Raw genomic sequence first — 13,508 nt, forward strand, 5'->3', positions numbered from 1 at the left:
ATTTTTCATATCTCAACTTTGCACAGCAGATCTATGGCACATGTTTAGTTGCATAATTAACCTCTAAAATTGACCTAAAATATTTAACACATACCTCAGAAAACTAATGGGATTAGAATTAAATAATCTATGCACAGGACTATTTAAGATACTTGCTATTCAGGCAGAAACATAACTCTAAAATACTTTGTCAGGCGTTTGGAGAGCAAAAATGGCTTTTTTTTTTTTCTTGTCTAGACCTGAGGAAATAGAAGTCAAAAGCATAACCTCTGCCAGATTCTTCCCTTCCATCAACCTGTTCTCAGGAGAACTCCCAAGAGCTTAAAGGGGGAATAGACACATCCAACCTCCCACAGCCTTTCCACTCCAAAGTCCTCCAAGCAGTGAGTATTAAATAGACAGATGTGAAAAAAAAATGAGATTAAAGACAGTCTTACATTGCACTTATATGAGACAAACTCAATTCATGATAATATTTCTTTTATTTCCTAACTTCTGAGCTTGCCTCTGCACTTTTAAAATTATTTAATTCAGTGCTACCTGGAGAATACTCTAAATATGACAAAAACTGTGGGTCAAAGTCATACATATGATGGGCTTGGCAAAATAAATTGTGTGTCAAAAAAAGGCCACCAGAGATATGGATTAGGATGCAGAAAAAACTGTTCCTCTCTGTCTTATATAATCACAGCATCAGTGAGGCTTAACCTGAGCCTGGACACTGCTCTACTGACTGCAGAACCCAAGTTTACTGTAGAAGCAACTATAGACACAAAGGAAAAATTCATCCAAGTGCAACCTTTCATTATGTGATAAAAATATTCACCACTTTTTTTTTTCAGCTTTTGATGAAATATTTTGTTGAAGGGAAGGACTGTTAAGGAGAACCTTACCGGGGCTTTTTTAACTGCAGGCTTAGTGACAATAAAACATTTTAGGTCAACACACTGCCAAAGCATTCTCAATCCTTTTTTTCTTTTCAGCTTCTAACCAAAATTTGTTACATTTGTTTTTCAAAAAAACCCAGTTTAATTAAGCTGGATGCAGGAGGAGGGTCATTATTTAGGGAAAAAATTCCCAGCTCGTTTTATAGCTGCCATACTCTTAACCTTTCCAAGCATCAATGGACATTGCACTTTTGAGATGACATTCCACATGCCAAGATTCAGTCTCAAATGACATTTTATGATCAACTTAATATGCAAGAACCTTAGAAAAGACATGCTAATAGAATTAGCAGGAAATACTTCATTATAACTTTGTAATACACCGTTTTAAAACTATGTTGTATTGGCAACTATCTGAGGATATTTGTTCCAGAAGGAAACTTATTACAGGAAGTGCATCTACCACATAATGAAATACAGTTGCATTTGGTAATCATGTGAACATTTAAGATACAATTGTCTACAGAATGATTGATGTTATTTGCCTCTATTCTCTAAGCTACTATTATATGCCAAGGACAGCTACATTGGAAACTGGAAAAAAAAAATTCCTTAGTTAAATATTCAGAGACTTTTAATGAGTCAAACTTGTTATTATTTGGCACCCTCATAGACTCTTCTTATGCATCTGCCTTAGACAGCCTGGCTACTTTTAAAAATGTCACATCACAGTGTCCCAAAGAACAGCTGGCACAGGACCTGGTGAAGAGGAACTGTTATGAATATTCTAAAGAATAAACAAAAGAAATGTGTTTACAGTGGTATCCTGGCCAGCTAATGCCATAAGGAGGATGCCTGACGGACAATAAAATCAGTTTAAGTGTTTAAACTTTAAAGAGAAGAGTCAGTAGAGATGGAAAATCCTTCAGAGGGATGAGAAGAGGAAGGTTCTGTAACGAGGCTCCTGCGTGTTCTCTAATTAAGAATTACCTTCTGTAGTACCTAATTTAATAAGTCAGAATGACCTGAGAGCTCAGTGCAAGGCATTTTCACTGGAATGGGAACAGGTTCCTCTCAATCCCTACTGCAATCAATATTTATTCATTTTAGTTAATGGGGAACAATATCACCAGCAAAAAAACCCAGAGGAATATCCCATACTTAGGCAGATAGGGCATGTGATTGTCATGTAAGAAATAAAAGCTCAGGCTGACTTCTCAAAATCAAAACCAAAGGGGATTTAGGCCCTACTGTCTCCACCTCCTCATCTCAGCTAATGAGCAAAACATCAAAACAAATATTTAAATAGCTTAGATGCCTTGCTCTGTCTCATGTTTTATTGTGGCTGCTTCCCACCTAAGTTCAAGGTATGAAAGTGTCTTGAAAATGGGCAGAAACTTCAGAGTCAGTAAGTGCTCTGGAAAAGGATTTCTCTGAGCTATATCTTTATTTTTCAATATTCAGATATTTCATAGTTCAATCCACTGCTGCTGAAATAAATACTCAGTTTATTAGCTTATCATTTATTTCCTTTTACAAAAGTGAAAAAATCAGCACAAGGAACATGAGAAGTCAATTGAGAGGTGGCACTGAATAATTGCAACTTTGTACTGACTTAAAAAGCACATTTTACCTCCAAAAGTACTAAGATTTTTTTAGTCTGTGTAATGTGGGGACTCACTCAGTGGAGATAATTTAACAGAGAATTAAAGTCCTATTACTTCCAAACAGCTAATTACATAGCATGTAGCAAATGCACACTTCAAAGGCTCAGTTTATCACTGTATAGATAAAGACAAACATTAATAGTATTCTGTAACAAGAAATTTCAGGTTTCTTCCCTAGGAAAGCCAGTGTGAGATATTTTCAGGGCAAGCTTCCTTCAGCCATATTACTATCCTGTCAGATGTATCTGCTACTGAAACAACACAACCCACACCTTATTCTGTGACTTTCATCTCTCAGTTATTGTCATAAGACACTTGCTGTACATATACAATCATACAAAAAAAAATTTCTGAAGCTAACATTTCATTGAAAAAGGATCTGCACTTTACTAAAAGTGCTCAGTCTAGAATAATAAGTTTATCATAGCAACCTGATTATAGAGGGAAGGCTACTGACAAACACATCCTAAATTATCTTTAAATTCCAGGGTTTACAGAAGAAATTAAACACCAGAGGACTATAATATTCTGTATCTTCTCAACTATCTGCAAAAGAACTGAACTTTATGAGTAAAAAGAAGTAAGTTCACCTCAGACATTGTATAACAAGTGGCTTCCTCTCCTCCTTGCTAAACAGGGAGAATTAATTTAATGATCTGGTGACTTCAGGTAAAGGAAGCTTTATGATGGAGGCAGTATCAGGTATTAGCATTGAAAAGCTTCACTTATTGCAATGCAAGATTCCAAAAATAGAATAACTATACAAGGCATTTATTTCCACATATTCTTGCTGTTTCCTTGCACTCTCTCCTCCTGTTGATGTCAACAGGAACACTGACTTATAACAGATAATTGTTACTACTTGAAGACTGGGAAAAAGGGGATTAAAGCACCACAAAAGAGTTTGTTAGATAATGGCCTCTAGAATTCTAAAAATCCATGCCTTAAGCAGTTATTTATTTCATCCACCAATACCATAGCATTTTTTCATTCCTCTTGTTCAACATTTATGAAAGCACAACTAAAGGAAACAGTGCTTACTCTTGGATTAAACCTCCTCTCATGCAAATTGCTATGACCATTAGCTGCATGCATTCAAGCCAATTTCCAGCTGCCTATGTAGACTGACTGAAAGTCACTTTTATACAGGTAATTTTCATTTAAAAACATTGTGCTAGAAGTAAGCATATAATTTGTGTAATAAAACATTTTTACCCTGTTATTGCCAGAAAAAATATCAGGAAGAAATGTAAAAATGAACACTCTATATAATTAGGTGTACTTAATTGTCTTTTCCTCCTATAGCTCTACAACATAAATGATTTTGCTGCTGAATTTTCATCTTATAAATGAAAACAAATAAATAAGCTAATTTTTAAATATCTTTTTTTAGATGTGTAAGGAATACAGCACCAAATTGCACTGTGACTGTGGTAAAAACCAAACAGGTTCACTGCTACCTTGGAAAGATGGTTATTCAGTCTAGTGATAAATAGAAGGAAATGTGCCTTAGGAAGGCATTTTCTGGTCCAAGGATATCCCAGGCCAACATCCGAAAGCATCACCTATCAGTAATTGCAATTTCTTTGTTATCAAGCAATCTCAGACAACGTGAGCACATTCAGTAAAGCTGCTGTGTATTTCTGCCAGCAGAACCCATTAAATGGTGGATGGAAACAGATGATCTAAAATAATGTTCAGAAATGGCAAAGCAGGGAAGGGGTATGGGAATCAGAAGATCATAAAGTTTCAGGGGACGTAGTGGGCAGGGGGAAACAGATGTGACCTAAGGAATTAATAGATTGGATGTAGCAGCTTCAGGTAAGGAAAAGGAGAAATCATTGTTCAGTGAATTCTGTTCAGTGTGGAGGCAAAAAAAAACCCAAACAAAAACAACAACCAAGGAAATGGAATAAACAGTACCACAAATAGGCAAACTAAATATAGCACTTACTAAAAATAAGATGGGCAATCTCATCATGCCTCACTCAGTCTGAGGCATTAAGAGCAGTGCAATCCTTCTGAGCGTGATCAATGAAGACAAATTTATGAACACAAAACAACTACAGACTTCTCAGTAGGCAAACAGAAGTTTATTTTGCATGTCCTACTCCTAAGGTCACCTGAAATTATTTCTCAGACCTAAAATGGGGTCTTCATTTGAAAAACAAAATAAAATAATATATATATTACTGACTAAGAAAAAAAAATCTGCCTTATATCCTTAAATTATGAGGCATCTTTGGCTTTTAAAATGCTAGTACTACTTGGCCCTGGTTTCTTGGATGGTTTATGAATTATTATAAAAGAGGAAACTATGAAAGCATCTTTAGTATGTGGAAAGATATCATTGGAACACCTGAATATCTGGCTGATCTCACATAAACTATGAAAAACAGGGGATAAGTTTCTCACAGAGATTTTAGGCTTTTGAAAGCAATGTCCTTCTTTTAACATAATAAAGTTATCTGCAACCTCTAGTTACGTTGGGAAAAAGCTTTCTAGAAAATTTTTATGATCTGAATATCAGTAGTTGTATTTGTTTTAAATACTTCAAGATGTCTGAAGTTTGGTGACAAAACAGCAAGCTAGGCTAGCATAACTCTGGTGCTACCTTTTCAGCAAAGAGTTTGACATTTTCCTTCTATGCTTACAGAAGGAAATGATTTTCCTTCTGGACTTGAACACTCCTTTCTGGACAGAAGTGCTATTTTACTGTTCTCAGAGTTCCGAAGAATATTAGAGCCTTTAAATGCAGTTTGTCCTCTGTGCATTGCTCAGGTGTTTCTGCAGAGTGAGGAAGGTGCTCATCACCACACTGCCCTTCAGCTCATTCCTGGTGAGCATCACTGTGACGGCAGCACGGGCACGTATGAAATGCAGCAGCATCCAGTGTGGCATCCTGTGCTTCAAGAGTCTTTGCAGGAAAGACAGGAAGCCAAGAGCCCAGGAGAAGACACCTTGTGCAGCAGCTTTCTTGCATGTGAGACATCAGATGGGAATATGGATGGGTTTCTATTTTAACTGAAGGTTTTCTCTAGTAGGCTGCTGGGGGGTTGGGGTGGGAGGCCGAATTTTTGTGGAGATTCTCTGGTGAAAACTGTGTTTCCCACACAACGTTCAAGCAAAAAAGCAATTCTTTTTTTTCCTGCAGCATGTTGTGAAAAATAAAATTGTGTGTTTATCTCTTCATACACAAGAAAAACTGTGCTGTGACCATTATTGGAGCAACTACTTCTTTGGATTTGAGTTGGGAACTTTCTAAATCAATGCACAGAAAACAAACATGCCTTAAGTCTACTCATAAAAAGAGATTATTTGCAGCATGACTGACCCAAGACCTCAACCAAAGATATAAAGCTCCAGAGAAGAGCTTAGCTGAATCACACAGCCATAACACGAAATTAAAATTATTTTAATAAATCTAAGGTAATTTCAAAACTTCAGAGTTCTGAACTTTTGTTTTCAAGAATTTTGTACAATGAACTTTTAGCAACAAGCTCTGACATTTTTATTTAAAAAGCACCAACAATATTTAAAGCATGTAATTAGGTTAAATACCTGTATTCCCCTGGTCTGACTAAGCAACTCTCAACTGCAATAGCTGCTCCAGCTACTACATTCAGCACTATCAACAGGGCTGAAGTAACTGCAATTAGCTATTATCATGTAACTGCATCACACACTTAAAAGACTTGTATCTATACAGCTGGCAGCTTTTTGTCCCAGGTTTCATCTCACCTTAAGACCACATGTGGCTTCAAAGGCCAGGATACCTTCACTGATTGCTTATATTGATAGAACTGCTTTTATTTTAATTTCCATATTTTGCTTGGAAAACCTATTCCAAATCTGTGTTAAGTGCTCGGTGACACCAAGCCACCCAGTGCTGCCTGGAACACCACAGAGCCCAGGAAAGGGCTGGGGACAGGCTGAAGGTTTTCACAAGGCATGTGCAATGCAGGGAGTGTCATGGTAGCTCTGGAGACCTCTTATCTTTTTCCTTTAGGAGAGGGTACCTCAGCTCCTGTGTCTGCTCATCATCTACACTTGGTGCCTTGCAATGATTGTTGGTATAAAAAAATGGCCTAAGAAAAGCAGCAGAAAACCCAAAATGATGAAATTCTTTTGTTAAAGCTACCTGAGACTTTCCACTATGCTATGTATGCTTTATGAAGCTGTTTACAAGTACAAAGCACTGAGCTATCCCTCTTATAATAAGGTCTGTGGGGTTTTTTTACAGACATAAAATATAAGTTTCTTAAAATTTTTAAATATTTCATTTATTCTGTGAAAGATTATTAAAAAGCAAAACAAAACTCAAAAAACACCACAGAAGAAAACCTTGCCTAACATAAAAGCCCTGGAGAAATAAAATATGTTACTCCTAACAACAGAACTCTCACCACAGGGCAAGCAACTGGATATCCAGGGTTGTAAAAGCAGGCATTACGCACGAGCAATTGCAAATGGCTGAGACTTGCCCCCTGCTTTAGTCCACATGGCACGTATGACTAGAAGCCTAATTGCACAGTTGGCATATGGCATCTGAAGTAAATGCTCTTCCTTTGTGACAGCCTAATAGTGAAATACTTCTTTAGATAAATCCACTTAACAGCACCACTTTACAGATTTAGCAGCAGATGCCCTTTTACAGCTCTTGCTGATCAGCACTACTGATTTGTATCTTCTTTTCCATGTTGCTTTTTTTCTGGTGGGTTTTTTTTTGGGGGGGGGTGTTTTTGGTTTGTTTTTTTATCTCCTCCCTCTCTGTTATACATTTGGGTAAGAAGCACTGCTGTGCTGCTATTTTCCTTCTCAGATTGTTAACTTGTTGACATCTGCTATCATCATCAAGCCGCACGTCTCCTCCATCTGCCTCCTCTCAGTAGCAGTGCTTTGAGGATACACCCTGTGTTGACTGCTATTGTCTTTCTGCACAGCCAACAGGGAATTTCCAGAGGAGTTTCAGGAGAGGAGTCATCAAGAACACCCCTGTCCCTTTTGCAAGAGCAGAATTTTACCCTTATGCCTCATTTTTCCTGGTGCCATCTTCCCCATTGGGGACACACCCTTGATAGTTTGCTCACTGTATCAAGGGGACAAGAAGGACTAGGAAGGCAATTTCCTCTCTGTTCAAAAGAAATGTGATAGCCAATGTCACCACACAGAGGAAAGATGCATGGGGAAGACAAGAAAGAAGGTGGCAAAGTGCTTTCTAAAGAAATGTGTTGTTAAGGCAGAGAACGGTGGAAATGGAAAAGCAGTAGGAGGAGGAATCTGTTGGGGGAAAAGAGAAAATTAGACAGCACGGCAAATGCCACTCCAAAGATGTAAAAATCCTACAACTCAGCAAGTCATCAGCCAATTTTTTTTCTACCCTTCGGCCCCTCCCCACTTCTCTCACTCTGATAAAAATAGTTCTTTTTTGTATTAGCCTCTTTCTTTTCTGTCTCTCTTTTTTTTTTTCATTTTTTTTTTTTTTTTTTAAATCTTTCCACTTTGCCCAACTGTCCCCTTCTTTAAAATGCTTTACTTCTGGGTATTGAACATTTCGTACTTCCACAAATCACCTCGTCTTTCAGATCAGCCTGTTACATCCTCTTTCTTACACTGAGCTCTGTCTTTTCATCTCTTTTTCTTTCTTCCCCTCCAAAATGCTTTCAATAACTCAAACTATCAGAATAACTACTGTAAGGAGATGCCAGTAAATCAAGTAAAGGATACACAGCATTCTACTAAAACTAACATCTTCTCCATAGAATATAAAAAAATGAAGTATTGTGTTTGATTTAAAGGACCTGACAAGAATGCTTTTCCTTCACCTTGACAACTATCAAGAAAAATAAGTCTCATTTTGCTTTTAGCCTGTCCAACTGTCTGATGCTTAGCATGAGATGCTATAAAGTATTTTTTAGCAAACCCCAACATAATAAAGAGGCATAATCCAACAGTGAAAGATATATTAAACACAAGGATATCATTCAAGAAGCTGTGATGGCTTTTGAGGCTGTGATGGCTTTTGAGCCATTTTCAGCTTTATACGTTTTACTGCCTTATCAGCCAGAGGATTGACTGCTTACCCCTTTATTACAATATCTGCCATGTAATGAGTCATAGCACTAATTCCACAGAGATATTTAATTTGCAGATTAATTTACTAGAAAATGTCAACTGCTTTGTGGAAGTTTAATCACCAAAATGTTAACCTTGTTCACTTCCTGCTGATGTCTGTTGTTTATTAGGTAGTAAATTTTGAGATATTTTAGGGTTGTAATACAATGCTATCTATTAAAATGTTTAAACTCCAAAACACTCTGCTCTTCAAAGGTTTAGCCAAGATTAAAGAGCTTTATAATGGCAAAACAACAATACAAAAAGATTCGACTGCATAGCAACCATCAATATTATTTGCAGATAACAGGCTGCTAAATTCAGGAGCCATGGCAACAAATGACATCACAATGTATCTACCTGATTGATTACCTTTCACCTCAAGATTTTTTCCAGAAAGACATTACCAAGCAACTGCATCATCTCCTGAGTTGTTCCAAGTAAAAATATTCTTACCCTTCCCTTGTAAGCAAATTTTTCCTTTTTGTTGCCAACTGGGCAGATTGTGCCTCAGCCTCTCGTTACCAGGCTCTCTGTTTCATCTGTTGGAAAGACACTGTCTTGTGACTCCCAGAATTTGTCTCCTAAATGTAATTGCAACTTTGAAAAAAACACTTCTTCCCAGTGCCCAAAAAGATTGGCTCTGAGGAAATGTATGTAAGGTCTAATGAGGGAATGGAAGGCACGAACGTAACAGCTTTTAAAATGCAAGTTTAATCATTAGAAAATAACACAATCCTCCACTTTTCCATGCTCTGATTTCAAGTATTAATAGTAAATTCTTCATTACAGGAAATCTTGTGTTTACAGATTTCAGGAGGACTGCATAGCAATAATAAAGAAGAGAGCCAAGAGGTACCAAAGGAGACCAGCTGGGCATGTTAAGTATCACCCTAATAATCTACTTGTTAAAACTTCTTGAAAGAAATACCCCACATTGCTGCTCTGTCTTGACTATCTGCTAAAACTGAGTAAGAGAAAACAGGTGTAATTATGAACCTTACATATTTATACTTAGCTTCTGTTTGGAGGACCTGAATAAACCCCAGCAATTAAAGGCAGCAGTTTTCAAGCTAGTCTAAACCTGTGCAACAAGTAATTAAAGTATAGCAGTGAGGTCACACTATTCCTGCAATGTCTGCCACAGGAAAGATGTATTTTCATCCATCTCCAAACCTTCCTGACAAATGTAGCAATAGTCTGAAACACTAAAATTAAGACATTTGGTTTAGTTAGTCAACTCAAGCAAGTGCTATAAACAGCCTAAGACTGAAAAAAATTCCTTACACATCATTATCTTTGCTAGCTCTGAAAGCACGAAGTCATGTCTATAACATGCATCAGAATTTCTAGAGGATCACCATCAAATAAGACACATGCTGCTACTGACCTTCACCTTGCCAACCAGTCACAAATTTACCTGCATACTTAAGTTGAAGCTGCAAAACACAGCAGCCTCACCATGCAGCCTGCTGCCCCTTCTCTACATTTCAGTCCCAACCCACATTTCTGCCAGAAGCTCTGCCTCTGCTCCTGGCAGGACAGGCTACTGAAAACACTGACAGCCAAGAAATGTGTCAGCAAGAGCCTCAGCCTTTGGTCAGCCTCAGCCACTGGAGAGGAGAGGAGAAAACAGCAGTGAGGAACAAAAGAGATGCTGGAAACTGAATGGAAACTAGAGGCAAAGAAAGCATTTGTCACATCAGTGCACAGGGACTGCTATACTTGCACACAACATAAGCTTTGGGGAGTGGCAGGGAAGGTTTATGTAACTTAAAATTCTTCCAATAATTCCTCTTTCAAAAGAGGGAGGGAGAGAAAAGAAAGCATCCAGTGTTTCCCAGAAAGTATTAAAAGCTCTCCACCAGATGGAGAATTCAAAACATATGACCAGACATTAATCCCTTGAAAATTTCAGTCAAAATGACTTTGAGGAAAAATGGCTACATGTCATTAATACGCCTGATGTTGTGTCTCGTTTCTTTTAAGGATACACCTTTTTTGGTCTTTAAAAATCACTGTTTAAAATTTGAGAATTTTGTCATTATTGACAAATGAAAAAAATTAAGATTAAAATAAGAATTTAAAAAATGACATTGTTTTTATAGCATCAGAAACATTCTGAAGTCAAATGAAGCAAAAATAGAAAAGCTAAGGTCTATTATATAAATCAGAGAGTAAGAGGATCTCTTACAACTGATTAAAAATGTTAAGACTGTAAAGCCTGATAAGTACTGTGGGGAGTTCTATGCTAAATTGAAAACATCTATCCTCTTCTGTTTTGGAAATAAGTATAGATATTACACAAAGTAGTGTTTTGTCAGTCTCCTCAGTCCTCATGTAAGAACACAAAGACAACGCGAATAGTGCTCCCTACAGAACAACTGCTTTATTAAATATTTTTAAAATCATCAAAAATCATATTACTGGCTAAAAAAGCAATCCTTTCAAGGAAAAAGCAATATTTGTTACAGCAGTTTCTAGCAAAAAATGTGTGCTAAGTAAAGCATCAATTGAGAGGAGAAAGCTGGACCTAGCCAGTGGACCGAGTTGTTTTAACTTTCTGGTTAAACAAAGAATGCATCAAAGCCATTTGCTGTGCCTTTTCTTCCAGAAAATACTTTGTCTTAGCAGGTCCACTGAATTGTAAACTAATTCTACCTATTGCCCACCAATGGATATACGGAGAACACAGTGTTCCCAGAGGTTGTAGTCACTATGACAGCGTGACTCCTTGCCCACTCCAGCTATTTAGGAGCAGTACTTGACAACTTCAGAGCAAGGATACTCCAGTGGAGAGGACAGAAAGAACCCAACCCTTCAGAGAAGCCAGGCTTGTGAAATAAACCCTAAAAAAGTCAATTGCAGTACTTTTTTTAGCCTTAGCAGAAGCTCACTGATAAAATAGCCAGTGGTAATGTCAAGAAAGCAGAAACACAGTGGAGATTTGATGGTAATTTAAAGGTGGGAGAGGTTGCTGGGTGCTTTTTTTTTTTTTTTTTCTTTCATGCTTTTGCTTTTAAGGATGGGAGTAGGAAAAATTATTTAAATGGTTGCCAAGGCAGCAGAAGATGGGACACAGTGAGAAGACCATCACAATGACTAGTTACACTTTAGTAAGCACACTGTGAAATATGTATGTTTACGAAATATAATCTAACAGATTCTACTAAAGAGAAGACCCTAAGCCACAGAAAGCCACAGCTGAAGATGAAGGCAAAATCTGGATGAGAAATGAAAATAGGTCAGAAAAGAGGGAAGGTAGGACAGAGTGAAATCTTGCAAATCTGTCAATCAAGAATATTTTGACAGCAGGGTTCTAGGTGAACAGAATAGGATATATCTGGACATGAAGTCAGCATACAAGAGCAAAACCAGCAACAGAGAAGAATCAGGCTTATAGGGCAAGTTTGGAGTGCTCCAAATGTCCTGAAAAAATCAAGAACAGAAGATGTGAAATAGAAGGAAAGAAGAGCAAATACACCTGGTAATCACAGAATTACAGAATCATTTAGGTTTGAAAAGACCCTTAATATCACCATGTCCAACCACTAATCTTATACAATACCAACTCCACACTAAACCCTGTCTCCAAGCACCACATCCACACATCTTTTAAATGCCTCAAGGGGTGGTGACACTGCCACTTCCCTTCTCAGTGTGTTCCAGTGCTTGAAAACCCTTTCAGTGAAGAAACTCCAATTTAAATCCACTCAGGTGCAAATTAAGACAATTTCCTCTCATTCTATCACTTGTTACTTTGGGAACAAGACCGACAACAACCAAACCAAAAACCCTTTTCATATTGTTGTAGAGAGTAATAAGATCTCCTCCTTATTGCTGAGGAACAGACAAGAGAGGCAGATAAGTATCAGAAGTCAATGAAGAATCAGTGGGTGATGGTGTGAAAACAGAAAGTGAGGTGATCTACCAAAAGAAATAAAGAAAGGAAGAAGGAGGACCTGTGAATGACACTCAGCAAAATAAAGCAGATTAATCTCAAAAATGCAAAGATGTGCAAAAGAGATGAGGATAAGTAGTTCTGAGATACCATCTATCCCAAACAATGGTATGGAGAGAAAACCTATACTGTCCTCTACAAGCAAAAGAACTTCTGTGCAAGTCAAAATTACTTTTCTATGGAAAGAGCCAACACATTTTCCATAATAATAAATAATCAGACCCCACTTCCACAGCTCTCTTTAATCCAGTCTTTCATCTCTCTGAACTGTGAAGCAATGGACCATTTTATAGAGTGATGATTCTATAGCAAGAAACACTATTTCTTGGTTCACTATGGTTCAAAACTTTGCCAGCTGATCTTTATTGTCTAAGAACAATTCTATATTGTCTAAGAATGTTCTGCTACTGTTATGGCCTCTTTTCCTCTGACACAGTGGAGCCAAACCACTTCTGAACCACCATAAAAGGACTGAGTGGTGGCAATGACACATGGGCAGTGTAGAGGCACAGTTAGAGGATTTGTGCCAACTTGGAGAAAAGCAGTGTTCCCACTTTTCTTTCTTTCTGTGAAAACAACTGTTCCTCCACACTTACCTGCTATAAATAGAGAGAGCATAGGGGCATGGCTGTACCTTCTGAGTTTCACCATGGATCTGACTTTAGGCAAATCATTAGCAATCCACCTTCTTGTCTACAAGAATAAAGCAAGTTTGCTGCACCTGGCAGCAGAGCACTAGCAGCCAGTGTATTAAAAGCAGTCAGTGTGCAAAGTGGTGTTACAAAAACCCCAACAACCCTCCTACCTCTGCCCTGCAAGAAGGGGAAACTTCCAAAGAGCATGTCCAGAAGGAGAAAGAGAGCATAGGAGGAACTAACC

At 37.7% G+C, this 13,508-nt stretch overlaps 1 protein-coding gene across 1 annotated transcript in view; it reads right to left on the reverse strand.

Moving 5' to 3' along the window:
- Positions 1–13,508, reverse strand: part of ITGBL1 (integrin subunit beta like 1) — a 136,801-nt gene that overhangs the window by 20,093 nt on the left and 103,200 nt on the right. The window lies entirely within an intron of this gene.

This window comes from Calypte anna, chromosome 1 (assembly GCF_003957555.1).
Source record: "Calypte anna isolate BGI_N300 chromosome 1, bCalAnn1_v1.p, whole genome shotgun sequence".
NCBI lineage: Eukaryota > Metazoa > Chordata > Aves > Apodiformes > Trochilidae > Calypte > Calypte anna.